This window comes from Bidens hawaiensis, unplaced genomic scaffold, assembly GCF_021521415.1.
Source record: "Bidens hawaiensis isolate Kalapana, Puna unplaced genomic scaffold, B.hawaiensis_p1.1 tig00005028_1, whole genome shotgun sequence".
In the NCBI taxonomy this organism is placed as follows: Eukaryota; Viridiplantae; Streptophyta; class Magnoliopsida; order Asterales; family Asteraceae; genus Bidens; species Bidens hawaiensis.
The window spans coordinates 590505-612695 of record NW_027491319.1 but is presented as its reverse complement, the minus strand read 5'-3'; the positions used below and the strand labels follow the sequence as shown (position 1 = coordinate 612695).

Below are 22191 nucleotides of genomic sequence, written 5' to 3'. Positions count from 1 at the left end.
TTATGTTCATAATTTTAACCAGCCAACCAGTACCCTCGAACCCGACACAATTCTTCGCGCATATTTTATTTTAAGAGGGTAAAGAAAAACATAAGGTTGAGACAAATAAGATGATAATTTGTCTGATTTGAATCATGTTTCTTTGCATCTTCCTAATTGTGTCTTAAATGTAATTGACAAATGTGTAGCTACCATCATGTGATGTAACAGTTATATAATGTATATATAATAAATAATAAATAATAAATATAATATACAAAAAACAAATACATTAGAAGAAGTTATGTTCTCATGAACTCTCCTCTAAAGCAATAGGCATCTAGGGTTTCATTACCCCTCTGTATCTTTAGAAGGACCTTTTCTCCCACACTATATTCATCTAATGCTTTTAAAAACTCTGCCTTATTCTTAACCTGAATCCATCAAATCAATCCATTTTCATCAACAATTATCACCGTTTAAATACTATTTTAAGATAATATAAGAGAAAACTCACCGGCTTGTTGTCGACTGCTACAATGATGTCACCAAGAACAATATTACCCGCAAATCCCCTGGCAGTGGGAAGAAGACCAGCTTTTGCTGCTTGACTATTTGCAGCAACCTAAGTAAACAGGAAACGTGTATTAAAGTGACGACAAAGCAATGTCGTTAATAATTCAAATGATCATATTACCTGAAGAATAAGAGCTCCGTTACGAACATTAAGTTGATTTGCAATAAGATCTGGAGCAATCTCAATATTTAAACCAGCTCTAACAACCTAACATCCATGATACACGATTTTAACCCAAGTGTGAATATACATATACCAGTTTGATAATTAATAATACTAGTAACTTACTTTTCCAAACTGAATCAACTGAGGTACTATCTTAACCACCGTTGAGGACGGGATAGCAAATCCTACCCCTGCTGAAGTCCCTGTTGGGTCAAAGTTACAATGTGAATAATATGTCATCGGAAAGTATTCAGGTTTCAGACTATTTGCAGATTATTACTGAAGAAACGTGGATCTACTCACTGGTAGCAGATCTACTTTCCTCGGGTTTTGATTGTACTATTTCACCGATAGTTCTTCTGGATCTGTGTTCTTCCACCTACAAAATGAACAACGCCGTTAACTTACCCCTCAGAAAGGGACAGAGGGGTCCTCTTTGGGGTAACCCTCCGGCGTGAGAATAAGTATGTGTAGGAGAAGATAATAATGTGTGAGTAAGGGAATCTGGAGAGTATTGCTTAATAGCTGAATACTCTATGATTGTGTGACTGTGTTTTTGTATATAACTGACTGTGAGTGAATGTAATTCAATATGATTGAATGTGATATTACTGCCTGTAACTGTCAATGATTGAGTATGAATGTGTCCATCAAAGTGGAGTTGATGTTGTATTTATAGTGCTAGGGTTTCCACTGATTGGGCTCAGCCTCGTTGGCCTCCTCCAATCGCACTGCGCCACGTGTCCTCTGGGACACCTGGCGCTTTCTCGTTGGTTGTAATCACGTGGTAGCACATGTGTCATGCTGAGTTGTCGACCTTTCATTTGGCAGCTGTCAACATCAGCATATCCTTATTCCTTAAAAAGATGCCTTCTGGAAGGTTGTCTGACGTGCACAATCAAGGTTGCCCTAATCCTGATTTGGATAAGGACGAGGTTGATTATGTGCATGTGTGATATGCGCCCATCCTGAGGATGCGCGAGGTCTTCTCTTTATTCTCACGCGCAGATATTTCATGCGCAGATGTGATACGCACAAGCATGTAATACGTCACGCGCGGATGCCCCACGCGCAGCTGCGCCATGCGCAACTGTGATATGGGTGGGCATGTATGATGCGCGAGTATGTGATATGCGCCGCGCGCGGATGCGTCACGCACGATGTGATATGCATAAGCATATATGATGCGTGAGCATGTGATACGCGCGAGCATATGTGATGCATGAGCATATGTGATGCTTGAGCATATGTGATATGTGCAAGCATGTGATGCTTGAGCATATGCGATATGCGCTGTGCGCATAAGTTTTGGCTTTGTGCCTTGATAATATCTTTGATTTCTAATGTCTTGTATATATCTTGTGGGTTGACCCGCCCCGCTCGATGTTGAGGCGGGTACATACCTCTTCAAGCCCCCCCAGTCTAATGTGTGTCTTATCTCGCGCTAGCGCGGTAAGATAGATATTAGACTTACTGATTTGGTCTTTTTAATGGGGTTTTATCGTTTTCTTGGTTGTTTCCATCGTTGCGCGAAGTTCTATCCATTTGGTTGAAACGAAGGGTCCAAACACGTGGTTGGTTGGTGGTGACGTGCGCCGGAAACGTGTCAGACGTTTCGTGTGCTCGAGGTGCTACAGTTGCCTTTCATGTCCCCTCGCACAGCTGTCTGGAACACGTGTCGCGCTCGCATTGGTTTGCACCTGCGAGTGGGGGCGCGTCTCTGCTCCGTGGCAGTTCCGTTACGTTTTTATGTCCCCTCAACAGTGTTAGGGACACGTGACGCGCCCTCGTTGGCTTACACCTGCGAGTGGGGGCGCGTGAAATCCGATCAGTTGCCACTTTTCTCTCTCCTGGGCCTATAAAAGCAGGCCCTTAGGAAAAATTTTTATCTTCATCTTCATTGTTGTGTACTCCAAAGCTTCTATCTTTCCGATTTTCTGGTTATTGCTTCCAGATACCCTGTTATCTGTTGCTGTTGTTATTTTATGTCTGATAGCTCAGACTCCTCTAACCCCTCAATCACCTCTATTGCCTCTCGAAGACGCCGTGTGAAATCTGTGGTGATGTCGACATTGAAGCAAAAGGGCAAGGGGAAGAGGGTTGTTGAGACCACATCGGAGGAAGTAGGGAGGACCAAGGCCACGAAAAGGTGGAATGAAATCCCCTGAAAACTGAGGCAGGCCGATCTCGACAGCCTCATCTCGTCACAGGGTTTTCTCCCTGTGTTTGGCTGCATGTTGCCTGTGGCCGGGCAAACGGCGGCGGACCCGCCTCCCGGCTATATTTCACTGTACACCCATTTTTTCACCCACTGCAACCTTCGTCTTCTGATGACAAGGTTTGTAGGCGCGGTGTTACGGTTTTTCGGGATACATATATCCCAAGTCCATCCGTTTGGACTTGTGCGCATGACTCATTTCGAGTTCATGTGCAAATCACAGCGCGAGGAGCCCACCCCTCGTCGCTTTCAATTTTTTTACAAGCCCAAGATCCAAGATTCTTGGATCTCCTTTATTCCTCGCAGTCAGAAGGTTAAGTGCAGCACGGTGTCATTCAAGAGCCTTCATGACTGGTCTGAGAGGTTCTTCTACATCAGGGCTGGTGTAATCCCCATCCGCATGACGATGCGCGCGATCGATTGTGCGCCCGCGGATGCGGATGTTATTAAGAACCCAACCGGCGCCTGGGTTAAGAAACTGACCGCCGAACCATCCCCCGACAAGAAAATTCGCGAGGAGGCGCTGGTGGGGGTCGGCATGAGTAAGCTGTGGGCCGACAGCGCGGCGGAGCCTGTCATCCAAGTGGACGGCTTGCGTAAGTTATCGCATTGCTTTATTTCCGCGCTAATAAAATTTGCCTTTGCTGATATTATTTGTCTTGTTTTTGCGCAGTAACCAAGGAGTTTTTCCACGCCGACTACGACGATCAAGTGGAGGGTGGCTCCGTCCCGCTGGGCGCTGGGGAGGTGGGCTTCCCAGATCGCTTCGATGACATGTTCATCCCTGTGGATCTGGAATTTGACTTTGATAGCGACGCGCCTGGTAAGCCTTCGCACTTATGCTTATTCCTTTAGAATACCAAAGTTTATTAACAGTTCTGTTGCTTGTATTTGCAGATGCGCTCGAAAACTACGAGCTGGAGCTCGCGGAAGAGGAGGAGGAGGAGGAAGAGGAGGCGCCTCTACTAAAGCGCAAAGCTAAGGGGAAATCTGGCGCAGGGGGCAGTAAGAAACAGAAGAAAGATGACACCCTTGTCGCTCATCCCCATGCTCAAACGAAGGGACCTGAGGAAACCCAGGTGTTTACCACCAAGGTTTCTTTAGCTTCCCTGCCTGTGAAAGTGGGCAGACCTCCTGTCCACTTGAGGTATGGTGGCGTGACCTCCTCCCTTCGCGCGGCTGAAGAGAGAAGCAGTGTCGCGCCTGCGAAAGGTATACTTTGCTTACCCATAATGGTTCAATGAGGGCGATTCTGATTGAATTATTATTAAATGTTTTCGCATTTGAATGTTTGCAGGACCGGCGACGGTAGCAGATCAGCCGCAGGCGCAACAAGGTGCTGAGGCTGCGCCGGGGGCTGCTTCGAAGTCCCCTGTTCTACCCTCAGAAAAGGGTAGAATGAACTTTATGGCGATGTTCGCCGCGCGAACAGAATTGCGCGAAGGTATGTTTTGCGCCATTGTCTTCTGAATTTTTTGTTTTGATCAAATCATAAACCCTTTTTTGTTGTTGATTTGTTCATAGGAGTTGTAGCTGGCGTACAAGCTGCTGGTGACACTCCTGGCGCCTTTGCCGGCGCCGCTGGTTCTGCTCCTGCTCCTGCTAGTGCTGAGTCTCCCCTTATTGGGATTACAAAGGAGCAGGAAGCCGTATTGCGCGCCGAACTGGCGGCGTCGAGACCTCCCTCGCCTCCTCCTACGCGCAGCCCTCTCCGCGAGGCTGGTTTGGAGCCCTCCAGGTCGCAGGAGAAGAGGCCGATTGAAGAAGATGAGGAGGATGAGGGAGCTCAAGCTGAAGACTCCTTCGGAGTCCGTGCCAGCCCTGCGATGCCACAAGACTTCGCAGCGCATACTTCTGGTGGGGCTGGCGCTGACTTTTCTGCTTCATCCCCGCAGGTATGTTTTAATTTGTTGCTCCGCTGCGCGTACTTCCATATAAGTATGTTTTTATGACTTAAAACATTTCTTGTGTTTTGCAGGAAGGTGACCACGTTTACCGCCCGAGATGGAATATTAACGAAGACAGTTCCTTCCAATCCATGGGTGTATGCGAGGACTTCTGGGCTCATGCCGTGCCTCCTACTGAAAGGAGGTATCAGGAGGGGCGCACCCGCGCTGACTTGCTCAACGATCACATTTTCGCTGGGTCGGCTTTCTTTGCTGCCTCCCAAGAGCTTCATCGTGATTATATTAAAGTACGCGATGCTCTTGTGGAAGCCCAGCAAGAGGCTAAGGTGGCTGCCTGGAACCTTTCTGATGCTCGCGCACGAGCTGAGAAACTCCAGGCGGAGCTCAGCGAAAACCGAGCAAGTGCCAACACCGCCTTTATTAAGCGCGGGCATGAGCTCCAAGCTGCGCGGGAGAAGCAGCAGGTGGCGGAGGCCGAAGTTGCCAAGTACGCGCGGAGAGTGCGTAACTTGGAACTGGAGGCGGAGGCGCGTGACCAAGCTATCGTCCAGAATATCACTGAGAAATCATCACTGGAGAGTGAGGTTGCGCGCCTGAAGAAGTATTTGGCGGCCGCGCAGGCCGATAGAGATGAGGCCTTGGCGACGGCAGCGTCTAGCCAGGAAGCACTTGATGCTGCGCAGGCGGAGAAAGAAAAAATTTTGGCGGCAGCAGCGTCTGATAAAGAGGAGTTAAAAAAGACCAAGGAAACTGTTGAGTTATTAAACTCCCAGGTTCCTGCCCTCGAGACGTCTGTTGCTGGCCTCGCGCAGGATCGCCAATGGCTGGTGTCACAGGGCATGACTCGTTGCGCTTTGGCGATGAAATATTCTGGCGAGTTTCAGGCCCTTGTGATGGACTGCAATGCTGCCGCGCGCTTGGTGGGTCGAGCTGAAGGGTTTACGGATGGGTATGAATATGGCATGTTGAAGAAGAACCCATCCGAGTACCCTTACAAGAGCGACGCGGCCTGCGCGGACATGGCCGCGGTGGGGGAGAAGTATATGAATACTCCCATCCCCATCCTTGTGCAGGTACCTTGACCTTAATGAGTTTTTCTTGATTAATTTTCTAAGTGTTTTGTACTCAATACTTTTCTAATGATTTGCAGATAGCTGCGCTTGCTGACCAGCCCGACCTCGGCGCGCTAAAGAAGTTGCTCGATGAATGCGAGGGGGCTGGTGGCCATGATGGTGGCGCGGGGGATGTTGCCCCTGCCAGCGGCTCTGGCGCGGCGAAAGAATCTGCTCCTGACACCGTCGTGATAGAAGACTCCATTGAGGAGGAAGAACTTGACTATGGTCAGTTTGGAGATGAGGAGCGGGCCGCGCCAGATGCTGCGGGAGATGATGAGGGTGATGAAGTGGCTGACGTCGACGTGGAGACTTGAGAAGCCCTTCATCTTTCTAATTTTTTTTTTTTTGTTTTTTGTTATACTTGTAATTTGTAACTCATCACACTTGTAAATTTCAATGCTATGGAATGAAATTTGTTTTCCCTTTTTCACATCTTGCGCATTTCCATTCATCTCTTCATGTTTGCTTGTATAGATATAAGATATGCTTGCACGTTAAAATAAGAACAAGGTTGTAAGGAAATTATTTACTTAACCATAGTCCTATTTTGTAAGTGGTTTCGCAGTATCTTGTTTATGCTGACACGCGCGATGACTTTTCACTATTCCTTTTTTTGCGCGTCGTTGTCGCGCGTTTTTTATATCGAATTATGAGTTTTAGCCATTACATGTCAGCATGTGTTACTCAGATATCCACTATGATTCCGCGCGCGACCTCGACCTGAGACCTTAACAACTATGATTTGGCATGTACTTTGCCTTAGTTGTGTTTAGGGATTTTTATGATCAGGCTGCGCGGGATGTAAGATGGATGTTTGTGAGTGTTTTGAGCTAAGGCTCTTTGTTTTGGGCTAAGGCCCTGACGTTTTTAGAGTTAAGACTCGTTAACGCGTTTGAGCTAAGGCTCGTAGGTTTGGGCTAAGGCCCTGACGTTTTAGAGTTAAGACTCGTTAACGCGTTTGAGCTAAGGCTCGCGCATGTATGTTTTACTTCGTTTTATTTTGTTTTGAAGTCAATATAGTGTTTTCATATTGCTCCAAATTAATAAAGGAAGTGTGAAACATGTATGCAAAGGTAATAGAACAAATATTGAAAGATAGCGCGAATCATCATTCATGATGGCTTAAAAGCCTTGATTACATATTTGAATTTTTACATGAAGCATTTTCTAAGCTGTGCTGCGTTCCACGCGCGCGGTATTTTTTTTCCGTTCAAATCTTTTAAAGTGTACGCGCCTTTCCCCAATTCTTCTGAGATTTGATAAGGTCCTTCCCAATTGGGGGACATTTTTCCTGGGGGTATTGCGCGGCTAGCTTCATTGTTTCGAAGGACAAAATCATTTTTCTTGAAGTGGCATTCTTTAACGCGCTGATTATAATATTTTTCCAGCTTTTTCTTGTATTTGGCTTCATTGATGATAGCCGCTTCTCTGCGCCCTTCAAGCAAGTTGAGGTCCAATCTTCTTTCGCGCTCGTTATCAGTCTTGCTCATCATGAGTACCCTATGGGATGGGCATCCAATTTCTGCTGGGATCATAGCCTCTGTCCCATAGGTTAGGCTGAACGGGGATTCGCCATTGCTAGTTTTGCTTAATGTCCTGTGCGCCCACAGGACATTTGGTAACTCTTCGACCCAAGAATGGGATTCTCCCTCCAACCTTTTCTTCAGCCCATTTAACAAACTTTGATTCGCGCGCTCCACTTGGCCATTCCCCTGAGGGTGGTAGACCGAAGTGAAGATTTGGTTGATGTGCAATTCTTTGAGCCAGCGTGATATCTTCCTGTCAGTGAATTGTTTGCCATTGTCGCTCACAATTTCCATAGGAAGGCCAAAACGGCAAATGATGTGGCTCCAGATAAATTGCTTCATCTCCTCAGCTGTGATTTTTGCTAGTGGCTTGGCCTCAACCCATTTTGTGAAATAGTCTACCGCCACTACCAAAAATTTCACTCGCCCTTGCGCTTGCGGCAGGGGCCCCACAATATCAATGGCCCATTTGTGGAAAGGCCATGCGGAGGTCACTGGAATCAAGTTGTTCTTTGGCCGCATGGTGTTTGGCGCGTAGCTCTGACATGCCTTGCATTTTTGGATTTCTTTTATCGCATCCAAGTACATGCCTGGCCAATAGTAGCCTGAGCTCATTGCCTTGGCAACCACCATGCGCGGGCCAGCGTGTATTCCGCAGATTCCTTCGTGAATCTCCCTAATCACATAGCTTGCTTCTTCAGCATCCAGGCATTTCATGAGCGGTCCAAGATAAGAGCGTCGATATAATGTACCATCAAGCAGTTCATAGTTCTGCGCCTTGTGTCTTATCTTTCTCGCCTGTGCGCGATCGTCCGGTAACTTCCCCTCCTTCAGGAATTCCATTATTGGAGTTATCCAGGATGAAGAGGTTGTATGAATTACAAGGACACATTGCGTTTGCACTGACGGGTTGCTCATCACTTCCACCCTGACATCTTTGCCAAAGTGATCAAAATTAGTTGATGCCATCTTACTCAACGCGTCAGCGGACTTGTTTTCGCTGCGCGAGATGTGTATGATTTTGAAGATGTCAAACTGCTCAACGAGCTTTTTTGCCTGCTCTAGATATAGAGGCATGGTGTTCTCCTTGGCATCATAAAGGCCATTGACCTGTGCAGCTACCAAGTAAGAATCAACACGGGCCTCTAGCCTTTTAACTCCAAACTTGCGCGCAACGCGCAAACCAGCCAGCAGGGCTTCATACTCCGCCTCATTATTGGTACTCTTGAAGTCCAACCTAATAGCATAAGTATATTCATGATTATCAGGGTCCACCAGTTTGAGGCCTGCGCCGGACCCTTCGCTGTTGGAGGCTCCATCAGTGAATAGCCTCCAAACATCTTCTTCATCATTTGCTCGCGGAGGGTCTACCTCGCGCTGAGCTTCTTCAATCTTTCCCTCTGGGATTTCCGTGATGAAATCCGCTAAAACTTGACCCTTTATTGCTGGACGGGGCTTATAAGTGATCGTGTGTTCACCTAATTCCAGCGCCCACTTTGTCAGCCTTCCGGAGAGCGCGGGGCGTCGCAAGACTTGCTGGATGTTGTAACCTGTCAGAACTTCAATAGGATGACCATTGAAGTATCTATGAAGCTTTCTTGACGCGTGTGTTAGTGACAAAACTAACTTTTCCATGATGGAATAGCGCGTCTCAGGGTCTGTCAGCACCCGACTCACATAGTATATTGGCGTTTGGATCCCCTTGCGATCCACCAATAATACTGCGCCGATGGCGCGGTCTCCAGCTGACAAGTACAATGTAAGGGTTTCGCCAGGAAGTGGAGCTGTGAGCGCGGGCAGCTTTATGAGACATTCTTTTATCTCACTGAAAGCTTGTTCAGCCTCAGGCGTCCACTTGAATTGGCTCTTCTTCAAGCAGTTCCTCAAAGTGTTAACGAATGGAGTAGATTTGCTGGCGTGGTTCGCTAGGAACCTGTTGATTGACACCAATCTACCATTCAGCTTCTGAACCTCTTTCATGGTAGATGGTGAAGGCATGTCAAGGATGGCTTCCACCTTTTCAGGGTTCACCTTGAAACCATCCTTAGTGACCATTACACCAAGAAATTTCCCCTCTTCCGCGCCGAAAGTACATTTGCTCGGGTTGAGCTTCATGTTGACTTCCGTTAAGCGCTGAAGAGTTTCCTCGATGTCTTTGAGCATTTGTCTCTCCTCCCTGCTCTTGATCACCAAATCATCAACGTAGACTTCTAGATTTCTTCCGATTTGTTTACTGAAAACCGAATCCATAAGTCTCTGATAAGTGGCGCCCGCATTCTTTAAACCAAAGGGCATTTTTGTGTAACAAAAAACACCCTTGTCGGTTCTGAAGGCAGTCTTGTCTTCGTCTTGTGGTGCCATTTGAATCTGGTGATAGCCTTGGTAGGCATCCAGGAAACATTTGAGCTTGAATGGCGCCACGGAGTCCACCTTTGCGTCGATATTTGGGAGGGGGTAACAGTCTTTCGGACATGCTTTGTTGAGGTCCTTGAAGTCAATACACATCCTCCATGACCCGTTGCTTTTCTTTACCATCACAGGATTGGCTACCCACGTCTAGTATCGGATCGGGCGGATGATGTTTGCGCGCAACAGGTCCTCAACTTGCTCATTCATAGCCTTCGCCTTTTCATCCCCCATGATTCTCTTTTTCTGAGCAATTGGCTCCACCGACTTGAACGTGTTAAGAGAATGTTGCGCCAAGTCTCGCGGGACCCCAATCATATCGGAGTGTTGCCACGCGAAGACCGACGTGTATTTTGTGAGCAACCTTTTCATTCTCAATCTCGTTTCGTCTGAAATGGTAGCGCCAATTGTGACCGTTTGCTCTGGGAATTTTGGGTTTAAAATCCACTTCTCTGGCGCATTGTCCGCCATTGGAAGTTTCATTCTCCCTTCCCGCGGCGTACTTGTCACTGCGCACAAATGATCGCGGTAAACAAATGTTACGCCTGTTGGTGTAGGGAACCCCAATGCGCCGTGCGCTGGCGACGGTATAGCATTAAATTGGGCAATCGTTCCCCTACCCAGGATCATATTGTGGCATGACGTGGTGGGCAAGACCAAGAAGTTGACAACTTCGGCTCGCTTGTGCTCATCATCCCCCATAGTTAGTTCAAACTGAATTTGACCTAGGGGATGGATGATTTCATTTGAAACACCACAGATTGGTGCGTTCACCATCTCGAGCCGCGCTTGGTCTGCCGGGTCTAACTTTCTGAAACATTGCTCATACATAATGTCAGATTCGCTTCCAGTGTCCACCAGGACCTTTGACACTTCGTAATGAGCAATGTGTGTGGTGATGACGAGAGGGCTGCTGATTGAAGGGCCTCCCCTGATTCTTGGGAAGATAACTTGCTGCTCGCGCCAATCTCCGCTGATTTGCGCGCTTCTCTTTTTTGACGTCTGCCCTTGTCGTCCCCCCTCAGCCACACAGATTCTTTTGTATTTCTTGCTGGCAGAGGCTCCTTTCGGTTGCTCATCTTCTATTCTTGGGTTTTTTACCAAGTGAGCCAGCCTGCCTGATTTTACATCCTTCTCGATCGCATCCTTTAAATGATGGCATGCGTCGGTGTTGTGGCCCGGGGACCTGTGAAATTCACAATATTTGCCACTGTTTTGCGGTCCCTTGTAGTGTAGTTGCTTGGGGGGCTTGAATTGGACATTCTCAGTAGTTAACACCTGTGAAGGTGTTTTAGTGAGGGGAGTCCATATTCTTGGCAGAGGTCTGCTAGGATCTCTGCCGCCCTCCCTCTTGTCACCCTCCCCGCGATTACGAACATCTTTTTGGGGCTGGGGTGAGCTTGGTTGCGTTTGCTTTTCTGCGGAAGAAAAACTTGTTGGTTGCAACCTGGACCATACAGAGTTCTGTTTGGCCCTCTTCTCTTTGATGCGCGGTGATTCAGCCTGATGCGCTCTTTCTCTTGCCCTATCTTGGGCAATCTGTTTTTCATTTCTCGCGAAGACTCGCGATGCTTCCATTAGTTTTGCCCAAGTGGTGGGCATACCATCTCTGCTTACGAGAGCTCGGCGGAGTTGATCACTGCGCGCACCTTGTATAAAAGCCACGCGCAGGAGTTGCTCAGTTATACCCCCGATTGCCAGAGACTCCTGATTGAAACGAGTGATGTAGTCCTCAATCGTTTCATCATTCCTGCGCACGCAGTGCATGATGTCATCAGGATCGCGCGTGTGTCTGCGCTGCTGTACGAAGTGGGCTTGGAACTTTTCCAATAGTTCCTCGAACCCATTAATTTGCCCAGTCGGCAAGCTCTCGAACCAGACACGCGCCGCGCCCGTAAGGCAGCGGGCAAACATGTGACACCATGTTGGCATCGTCCAGCTCTCTAGGTTTCCCGTGTTATAGAAACCTTGCAAAAAGTCATCTGGATCTGTTGTGCCATCATATTTGCCCAGACCACTTGGCATCTTGGTCTTGTGCTGGATGGGGGCCTTAGTGATGCGCTCAGTAAATTTTGAGTGCTTCACTAAGATGGCCGGCCTGTACGGCGTGGTTACGTCCACTTGCCCCCTCACTGGCGGGCTGTACGGCATGTGCAGATCCAGATCTGCTCTGGCTCCAGGCGCCATGTTCACAGGCGCGCGGAGTTGTGAGCCTCCTGCATGAGTATCTCGCGTCTTCCTCATGCTATGCACTTCTTCATCACTGAACTCAGTGTGTGCAGTGTGAACAGAATGTCCGTCTTCCGGCGCGCGAGGCCTTTTTGTAGTCTGCTTATCAAACGCTTGCCTTTGTGTTTGGTCGACTAGCTTTTTCTGTTTGACCCTTTCATTGTACTTTTCCATTAGACGCCGCTGCTCGTTTATGAGCCATTCATTCGGATCATTTGTTTCTTCTTCTGGACCCATAGGTCCTTTCAGTTTCGCGCCGGCAAGATTTTGTAACGTGAGATCGTCTGGAGGAGTTTCAGTCTGGCCGTGAGGGGTTGTGATGAAAGGACGGTTACTGGTGGTGCGCGTAGAATCACGCGGCACCCTCAGAAACTGCTGTCCGTCATTGACACCCTCACGTTCAATATCCTCCAGAGCTTGATCAGCGTTACGAACGCCAGAAACCATGGTGATTGATTTTTTTTATGTAGATCTGATGAGATCTGATTGCCGTTTGTAACAGTGGATGGCGCCAATGAAGAAATGTGGATCTACTCACTGGTAGCAGATCTACTTTCCTCGGGTTTTGATTGTACTATTTCACCGATGGTTCTTCTGGATCTGTGTTCTTCCACCTACAAAATGAACAACGCCGTTAACTTACCCCTCAGAAAGGGACAGAGGGGTCCTCTTTGGGGTAACCCTCCGGCGTGAGAATAAGTATGTGTAGGAGAAGATAATAATGTGTGAGTAAGGGAATCTGGAGAGTATTGCTTAATAGCTGAATACTCTATGATTGTGTGACTGTGTTTTTGTATATAACTGACTGTGAGTGAATGTAATTCAATATGATTGAATGTGATATTACTGCCTGTAACTGTCAATAATTGAGTATGAATGTGTCCATCAAAGTGGAGTTGATGCTGTATTTATAGTGCTAGGGTTTCCACTGATTGGGCTCAGCCTCGTTGGCCTCCTCCAATCGCACTGCGCCACGTGTCCTCTGGGACACCTGGCGCTTTCTCGTTGGTTGTAATCACGTGGTAGCACATGTGTCATGCTGAGTTGTCGACCTTTCATTTGGCAGCTGTCAACATCAGCATATCCGTATTCCTTAAAAAGATGTCTTCTGGAAGGTTGTCTGACGTGCACAATCAAGGTTGCCCTAATCCTGATTTGGATAAGGACGAGGTTGATTATGTGCATGTGTGATATGCGCCCATCCTGAGGATGCGCGAGGTCTTCTCTTTATTCTCACGCGCAGATATTTCATGCGCAGATGTGATACGCACAAGCATGTAATACGTCACGCGCGGATGCCCCACGCGCAGCTGCGCCATGCGCAACTGTGATATGGGTGGGCATGTATGATGCGCGAGTATGTGATATGCGCCGCGCGCGGATGCGTCACGCACGATGTGATATGCATAAGCATATATGATGCGTGAGCATGTGATACGCGCGAGCATATGTGATGCATGAGCATATGTGATGCTTGAGCATATGTGATATGTGCAAGCATGTGATGCTTGAGCATATGCGATATACGCTGTGCGCATAAGTTTTGGCTTTGTGCCTTGATAATATCTTTGATTTCTAATGTCTTGTATATATCTTGTGGGTTGACCCGCCCCGCTCGATGTTGAGGCGGGTACATACCTCTTCATCACATGCTTGACGGATGGCGCCAATGAAGAAACGTGGATCCAGATCTACTTAATGCGCTCAGTAAATTTTGAGTGCTTCACTAAGATGGCCGGCCTGTACGGCTTGGTTACGTCCACTTGCCCCCTCACTGGCGGGCTGTACGGCATGTGCAGATCCAGATCTGCTCTGGCTCCAGGCGCCATGTTCACAGGCGCGCGGAGTTGTGAGCCTCCTGCATGAGTATCTCGCGTCTTCCTCATGCTATGCACTTCTTCATCACTGAACTCAGTGTGTGCAGTGTGAACAGAATGTCCGTCTTCCGGCGCGCGAGGCCTTTTTGTAGTCTGCTTATCAAACGCTTGCCTTTGTGTTTGGTCGGCTAGCTTTTTCTGTTTGACCCTTTCATTGTACTTTTCCATTAGACGCCGCTGCTCGTTTATGAGCCATTCATTCGGATCATTTGTTTCTTCTTCTGGACCCATTGGTCCTTTCAGTTTCGCGCCATTGGTACTTTTCCATTACCCTGTGATGGTAAAGAAAAGCAACGGGTCATGGAGGATGTGTATTGACTTCAAGGACCTCGACAAAGCATGTCCGAAAGACTGTTACCCCCTCCCAAACATCGACGCAAAGGTGGACTCCGTGGCGCCATTCAAGCTCAAATGTTTCCTGGATGCCTACAAAGGCTATCACCAGTTTCGCGCCATGCGCAACTGTGATATGGGTGGGCATGTATACCCCCAGGGCATCATCGGTGAAATACACGTCACGCGCGGATGCCCCACGCGCAGCTGCGCCATGCGCAACTGTGATATGGGTGGGCATGTATGATGCGCGAGTATGTGATATGCGCCGCGCGCAGATGCGTCACGCACGATGTGATATGCATAAGCATATATGATGCGTGAGCATGTGATACGCGCGAGCATATGTGATGCATGAGCATATGTGATGCTTGAGCATATGTGATATGTGCAAGCATGTGATGCTTGAGCATATGCGATATGCGCTGTGCGCATAAGTTTTGGCTTTGTGCCTTGATAATATCTTTGATTTCTAATGTCTTGGTTTTTCAATTGTACTATTTCACCGATGGTTCTTCTGGATCTGTGTTCTTCCACCTACAAAATGAACAACGCCGTTAACTTACCCCTCAGAAAGGGACAGAGGGGTCTTGGGGGACATTTTTCCTGGGGGTATTGCGCGGCTAGCTTCATTGTTTCGAAGGACAAAATCATTTTTCTTGAAGTGGCATTCTTTAACGCGCTGATTATAATATTTTTCCAGCTTTTTCTTGTATTTGGCTTCATTGATGATAGCCGCTTCTCTGCGCCCTTCAAGCAAGTTGAGGTCCAATCTTCTTTCGCGCTCGTTATCAGTCTTGCTCATCATGAGTACCCTATGGGATGGGCATCCAATTTCTGCTGGGATCATAGCCTCTGTCCCATAGGTTAGGCTGAACGGGGATTCGCCATTGCTAGTTTTGCTTAATGTCCTGTGCGCCCACAGGTAATGGATTAAAAAAAATACAATAATACCTGTTTGAGTGAATATGGCAGTGTTGATCCCGATTAGATTTCCTTTAGAATCTAACAAAGGTCCTCCACTGCCAAAATCATAATCTTTAGATTCTTGATATTTAAAAAGGGGGAAAAGTAACAAACTTTACACCTTTGCTTGTGCATAATCAGGTACCGAATAGATAAGAACACAATACATATAACTCAAAACAACTTGATTATAATGATACCATGACTCGGTATTTATTGACTAACCTAGACTCTAGACTACAACTCAAATTGCAAAAACACAGGTACTCTAACCAGCTTGTTTGAGTTGTACTCTGACTCCACCACCAACACTTGAACATTAAGCCCCCCCCCCCCCTTCTCTCTCTCTTTCTCTCCTAGTTTCTTAATTGAAATAGGTAATAGGTAGGTCTTCAACTCCAAGTAGTTCGCATATTTCCTTGATCCTTGCATGAGCTTTCGTCAAGTTGTCGACCGTTCTTACATGTTCGACCATTACTTGGTTACTTTCAACACATTCCGGAATAAAGTGAAACCCGATATGTATGTGGCAACCATGGAAGATGGGGTTCTTCTTAAGTGCAATTGCAAACTTTGTTCCACGCTTAAAAATACCTTTTGTAATTTTCTTCTGGCTATCTCGCTTAGCAATCATGAAGCCGAAAGGCTTGAGACGCGCTTTAGTAACAGCCATATACTAAGCTTCACATGATGAAAGATAGGGGTGAAATCAAGCCAAGCTGCTCGTGAGCTGCTCGAGCTCGGATTGATAAAATGTTCAAAACGAGCCAAGCTTTTTCAAGCTAGAGCCCTCAAATAAAGCTCGTTTGGTCATCAAGCCCAAGCTCGAACCTTTGTATGGGAAGCTCGTTTAGGCTCGTCGAGCCTTAACAGGTCTTGTGTATGTTTATGCTTGATCTCTTTTGGACTTCTATGTATTAACACTTCAAGCCGAGCTTGGGCCGAGCTTTCGCTCGTTTAAAGTACTAAACGAACTCGAGCAAAGCTTAGGCTTGTTTTAAGGTTTTTCTCCAAATATATAAAAATAATTTTAAAAAAAATATGTAAATTAATTAATGAATAATAAGAGCCAAGCCCGAGCTTGAAAAAACAACTCACGAGCCGAACTCGAGCTTTAGAAAAAGAGCTCGAGCTCTCGTACCTCAAAACGAGCCGAAATCGAGCCTAATCGAGCTCGGACTCGGCTCAGCTCGTTTACACCCCTAATGAAAGTGCCACCGTAGTTTGCTTTTGCGAGCACCATGCGATCGGAGCATCACCATAATAAAAGACATGACCATCCATCATCTTTATAAACATTATGACATTGCCGTTCGGCCCGTTCCCCTTATATATCGTATACTATTTTGCTTCCTCCACGAGCATACTTGATGCCAAAACCAAGCATTCCCCATATATACAGTAAGATATATTCAGTGGCGACTAGATGAGACTCCTTGGGTGTTTGCATGTATCAAATTACTGTAAGCACCCCACTAGTCTTCGACAATCTTGATTTCCAAATGAACTTTCAACACCGTTAACTCTTTCTTCTTATGCTTTCAACCTTCCGACCGCCTCTTGGAAGGTCATTGTGTTCAGATCAGCAAATTGCTTGATAGAGGCCACAAGCGAGATGAATTTTGCTGGTGCAGAACTAAGTAATTTTCTCACCAGCTTCTGTCTTCAATCGAAGACCCAAGAGCCACAGCTTCTTGTCATCAATCCGAGCCTCCCAAACTCGACCCACACTGATGCAACGCATCTCATAAATTTGCCACTTTGGCAGTAAAATTTGCTAATCTTGGGTGGCAAGTTTGATCTCAGGTGTTCTTAGGCCGGCTCTGATACCAATTAAAGGCCTAGAATCAAATCAATCAACAAGAAACGGAAATAAAACGTGGGTTTTGATCAAGTTTTGTTGATCAACACTTTTATTGACAAACCAGAAATTGAAAGTTACCCTTAACACTAAACATGGACCCATTATAAAGACCACAACACCCAAACCTAATTAAACTCATAATCCTAACTAATAGACAAATAAACTAACTATGTTGATCTTGGCCCATTAAGATATACCTACACGATAAATAAATCCCACATATCTAACTAAATAAATAAAAGTATGATTTATTTAAAAAAAAAAAAGACACCTGTTTCCAGGGTTGATGGCAGCATCTGTTTGAATACCTCCACCAATTGTGACTCCAGTCTGACTAAATATGTCGCGGTTAAGCCCGCTAATAACCCCAACTGTGAGTGTATGATCAAACCCAAATGGGTTTCCAATAGCTAAGCATTGCTGGCCCACCTTTAAGACAGAAGATTGCCCCACCTTCATGGGCCTTAGCAGATCCACCGGTGCTTCCACCTACATCAACCATTACAAACACATGTAAAAGCAGAAGGGGAAAATATTGGAAATTCAAAAACATAATACCTTTAAGACGGCAAGATCCTTTGACCGATCCGCACCGATTAACTTGCCTTCAAAATTCTTTTGTACCCTTTCAATATATTACATTTACATACACGAAACGAGGTGAGACAGTTCGTTATAAAAATTACTAATAATAAAGTAAAGTTAGATACGTAAATACCAATCTTACCCTTCTGAGGCAAGAATATTAACACGTGCAACAACTTGTCCAGGTTTTGGATTTTTTGATAGAGAATTGCCGATAACTGGATGACAAAAGGGTGGTTTAGTCTTTCATAAAAAAATGATCTCAAAATATAAATTTATAGAAAAATCAAGAACTTGCCATGGTAATTTGTGACAATGTGCCCTTCATCATCCCAAACGACTCCAGAACCATTTCCTTCAGGAATCTGCCAATAATAACATCAGCAATAATAATAAGCATATAAGTGGATACATGATTAGAATAAGGTCATGCACAATTACCTCAACTACCCCCGTGACATTAAGCTGAGGCCGTAACGTTACATCAAATATATTGACAACAGAGTAAGTGTTGTTTGCGAATAGGTTGACGATTCTTTCCTGCCAAGCATACACATATCAATTTACCTGCCATAAACATACATTATAAAGCCTGATATTGAATGACTAAAACGCAAATTAAGTAAACAGCAACAGTTTATACAAACCTCGGGTGGAAAGAGTGGCCCGGAAGGAACTATAACAGGTGTTACTTGTTCTATTGTCACAGATGGGTCGCCTAAAGCATTAGCTGCACAACCGATGTTTTTATAAACAATTTAAAAAACACAAATAAAAACAATTTTTTTAATGGAAACAGGACGTGTTGTTTAAACCTGATGAGTATTTTGAAGGCGGGCAATATAATGGCATTAATAAACTTGCTAACAGCATTCTACGCGTTGTATGGAACCCCTTTGTAACCTCTCCAACATCTTTAAATATTTTTTCACCAACTCTATAATATAAGAAACAACAAAAATGCAACTCAAAAACTGGTAGTAGCAGAAGCTTAGGAGGTGTTTGGATGCATGTTTACAGGTATGAGTGCAAACGAGACAAGCCGCTCGCGAGTTACTCGAGATCAGCTCGTGAAAAAGCGCAATCGATCCAAGCTTAATCGAGCCTAATATAAGCCCGTTTAATAAACTAGCGCGATCTTCAGTTATAATATGGACAATATATATATATATACACACACACACACGAGGTTATGATTAAAATAACTAAATAATATATATTAATTAACCGATAGTGAACGAGAGGTTGAAAACATAGTCACGGGTAGGGGTAGGGATGAGCGTGGGACAGTACCCGTACCCGTACTTGTACCCGATTGTACTCGTACAAAAAATCAATAAAAACACGTACCAATACTCGTACCAAATTTTTCGGTATGGTACGAGTACGGGTACGGGTATTTTCGGTATAATACCCGTTTTTGTACCACTTTGCTTTTTTTTCCAAATTTTTGACGATTTTGAAACCGGTACCGGTACAAGTAACAAACAACCTGAATTAGTCCGGGTATCGGTACTTGCACATGTACGTGACGGGTACCAAATTAGTACAACTACCAAATTGGCCGTCAATTTATTGATATGATAGTATTGAAGAACTCTAATTCGGTCGCCTACTTTAAGTGATTTGTTTGTTGGTTCGAGCCTTGTATGTTATATTATTTAATTTTGAAGAAACGTTTGGTACTTGTTCAATAATAACCTGGTTGGAGAGTTTATTTTATATACTAAATATGAAGAATATCAATTAAACCCTTATAGAATCCAAACATGTACAGAATATCAAATGTATCCGTACCTGTACCCGATTGTACCTGTACCAAAATTCAACAAAAATGAGTACCAATACCCGTACCGAATAAGCTAAATCAGTACGGGTACGGGTACGTGTATGGGTACGGTACGAGTACAAGTACGGGTATTTGGGACAAAATGCTCATCCCTAAGTAGGGGTGTGCAAGAAACCGAAAAATCCAAACCGAAAAACCCAAACCGAAACAAAAACTGAAGGTTTAGTTTTATGTTTTGCATGTAATAAAAACCGAACCGAACCGAATTCCTAAATTTTTGTTTTTTTATATTTTATATTAAGTAATTAATAAGAATTTAATAAATATGTAACTCCAATATTTTTTATCAAATGTATAATAGTCTATTATTTTACAATTAACAAAATTATTAATACCTAAATTCATTATTTTTGCCAATTTTTTTTTCAGCCTAAAATTTTCAAGCTGAAATGGCAAAAACCGAAAAAAACCGAAACCAAAACGAAGGTTTTAGCCAAAGACCAAACAGCACCACGCACGCCCCTAGTCACGAGCCAAGCTCTAAAAAAAGATTATTGGTACTTGAAATATGATAATGAAATAATAGTTAGCTAAATTTAATAATTTAAAAGGCATAATAATAATTGAAACGAAAAGACCAATTAAGTGTTAAATTAGGGGAATTCAGACATTGGGTTTTCAAATTGTGAATATGAGTAGCAAGTGTAAGTAAGTAATTAATTACGTGTCGTGATGTGTGTCTGAGGAAGTACAGACGGAGGAGATTCCGTCGAAACAGAGTTTCCGGCGACCCACGAACCGCCGTGCGGGAGTAATAAATATAGGTTCCGTTTGAGGAGGAATCATATAAGCCATTACCATTACCATCACCATCACCATCACCATTTGCCTAACCTCCTCCTCCTCCTGTTTCTGGTTTTCTTTTTTCTTTATATGGCTTATCGTTATTGCTTCAATAAATCTCTGTGTACAAAGTGGTTCACTACATAAACTAGAAATGCGACCTTAAATAATAATAAAAAAAAAATATCATTTATTATAACTTTTATTTAAATAACAAACATCCTATCAACTCAAGTCTCATCCAATATATATTTTTTACTTTTATCACTTGAAATACTTAGGGTGGAAGGAGTGGTTCTCGGGAAGTGGCCAGGGGTGGTGTTTCTCATGGTAAACACCGTTGTCACCCTTTTGATTCTTGTTGACGGTAGTTTGAGGGGTACTAGTACTCTAGTACCCGTGATATTTTTGTCCAAAGAGATGTTCATCGGATCTATCTCCCTCCTTTTTTTTAATCCATTAAACCCATTAAATATTCCATATTTCCTATTTAAATCTCCATTTTCTTTGATTTTTATACACAAAATATATATTACCTTTCTACCCAATTACACATCATTTCCTTTCTACAAAATAAATTTCCTTTCTAGCCAATGGATCCTAAAAATTCGAGAGGTTGGTGTTTAGGGAGTCACACGAAGGTTTGCCCGGCCTGTTGTTGGATTTAATTCTTGACCGCAAACGTCGAATTGCGAAAAAATACGGGTTGTCTTGTGATTTTTAGATTTAGTGTCATTATGTTTATTTATTTTTTTTTAGTTTGAATTATGTAATTTTTTAATTTTAGTTTGAATTATGAATTATGTAATTTTTAATGGAAGGTTTTATTTATTTGTGTTTGAAATTATAAAAAAAAATAAAAAATAAAATTATTTAGGGTAGTTTGGGTGCATCGTTGTCAGCTTTTAGAATAGTCTAGGGTAGTTGAGGGTAAAAATGATGTGTCTGATTGGTCAGTACTAAGGATAGTTTCACTACCCTTAGGTGACCGCTCCCTCCACCCTTGGCATTCTTTTTGTCATTAGTGATGAACTTGGTATGTTTCTCTGCTTAAGAAGATATCAATTATCATCTTAGGCTGAGCTTGAGTGCGTAATTAAAACCTTACATGAACTTAAACGAGAAAACTTTAAGGGTGTTTCGGTTCGCTAGAATGTAAAGAAAATGGACAAAATATATGAGGACGGAAACTACGAGTAGATTTTTAAGAGTAAATGTACGGTAACGTAACAAAAGCAAAACATAAGTGATGAGAAATAACAAGTGACGTACCATTGCCTACCACAATTCTATAAAGTTGAAATATGGTACTTAGGTGCTACATCATCAACGATTGAAATTTTTGGTGGCATGTATCATGTATGTTCTCGTGTCGTAATAACGACTCCACATGTCAACCAAATGGCATGTATATAAGAAAAAAGTAGGATTGAGTGTTAAACCAAAATACAAGGAATTTGATCATGGATGGGCCTAATGTCACTAACCAAATATTTGAATATCAAGATGTTTGATTTGTATTGAAACGTTTGAGTTTGTTGGCTTGTCCCGGACTTCATCAGGCACGGCCATGGTAGGAAAGGAGGCATACATGCCTAGTCGTGCTTACACGCCAAACGCATCGCTGGTAGCGAATTGTTGTCGCTCGTCTGATGACTCCAATGTAGAACGAAACCAGCAGACCCTAATCATAAGCAAACCGATTGGATGACTTCTAAAGCCATACGAAGTTTAAGAATATAAGTTTTTGACACTAAATACTAAAAGTTGCCATAAATCCATTTGTTTATCTGCATTCTTGACATTACACAT

The 22191-nt window shown here is 44.4% G+C and overlaps 1 pseudogene across 1 annotated transcript; it reads right to left on the bottom strand.

The window, feature by feature from the left end:
* Positions 1–123: 123 nt before the first annotated feature.
* On the bottom strand, positions 124–20403 carry LOC143628600 (protease Do-like 8, chloroplastic; annotated as a pseudogene). Its single transcript, XR_013152775.1, has 14 exons — positions 20228–20403; positions 19162–19169; positions 18563–18682; positions 18395–18477; positions 18189–18287; positions 18046–18112; positions 17890–17965; positions 17721–17787; positions 17434–17651; positions 15287–15354; positions 845–924; positions 677–763; positions 497–604; positions 124–413 (listed from the first exon to the last, which is right to left on the bottom strand). The product of XR_013152775.1 is annotated as a protease Do-like 8, chloroplastic (transcript).
* Between the last annotated feature and the right edge of the window lie 1788 nt (positions 20404–22191).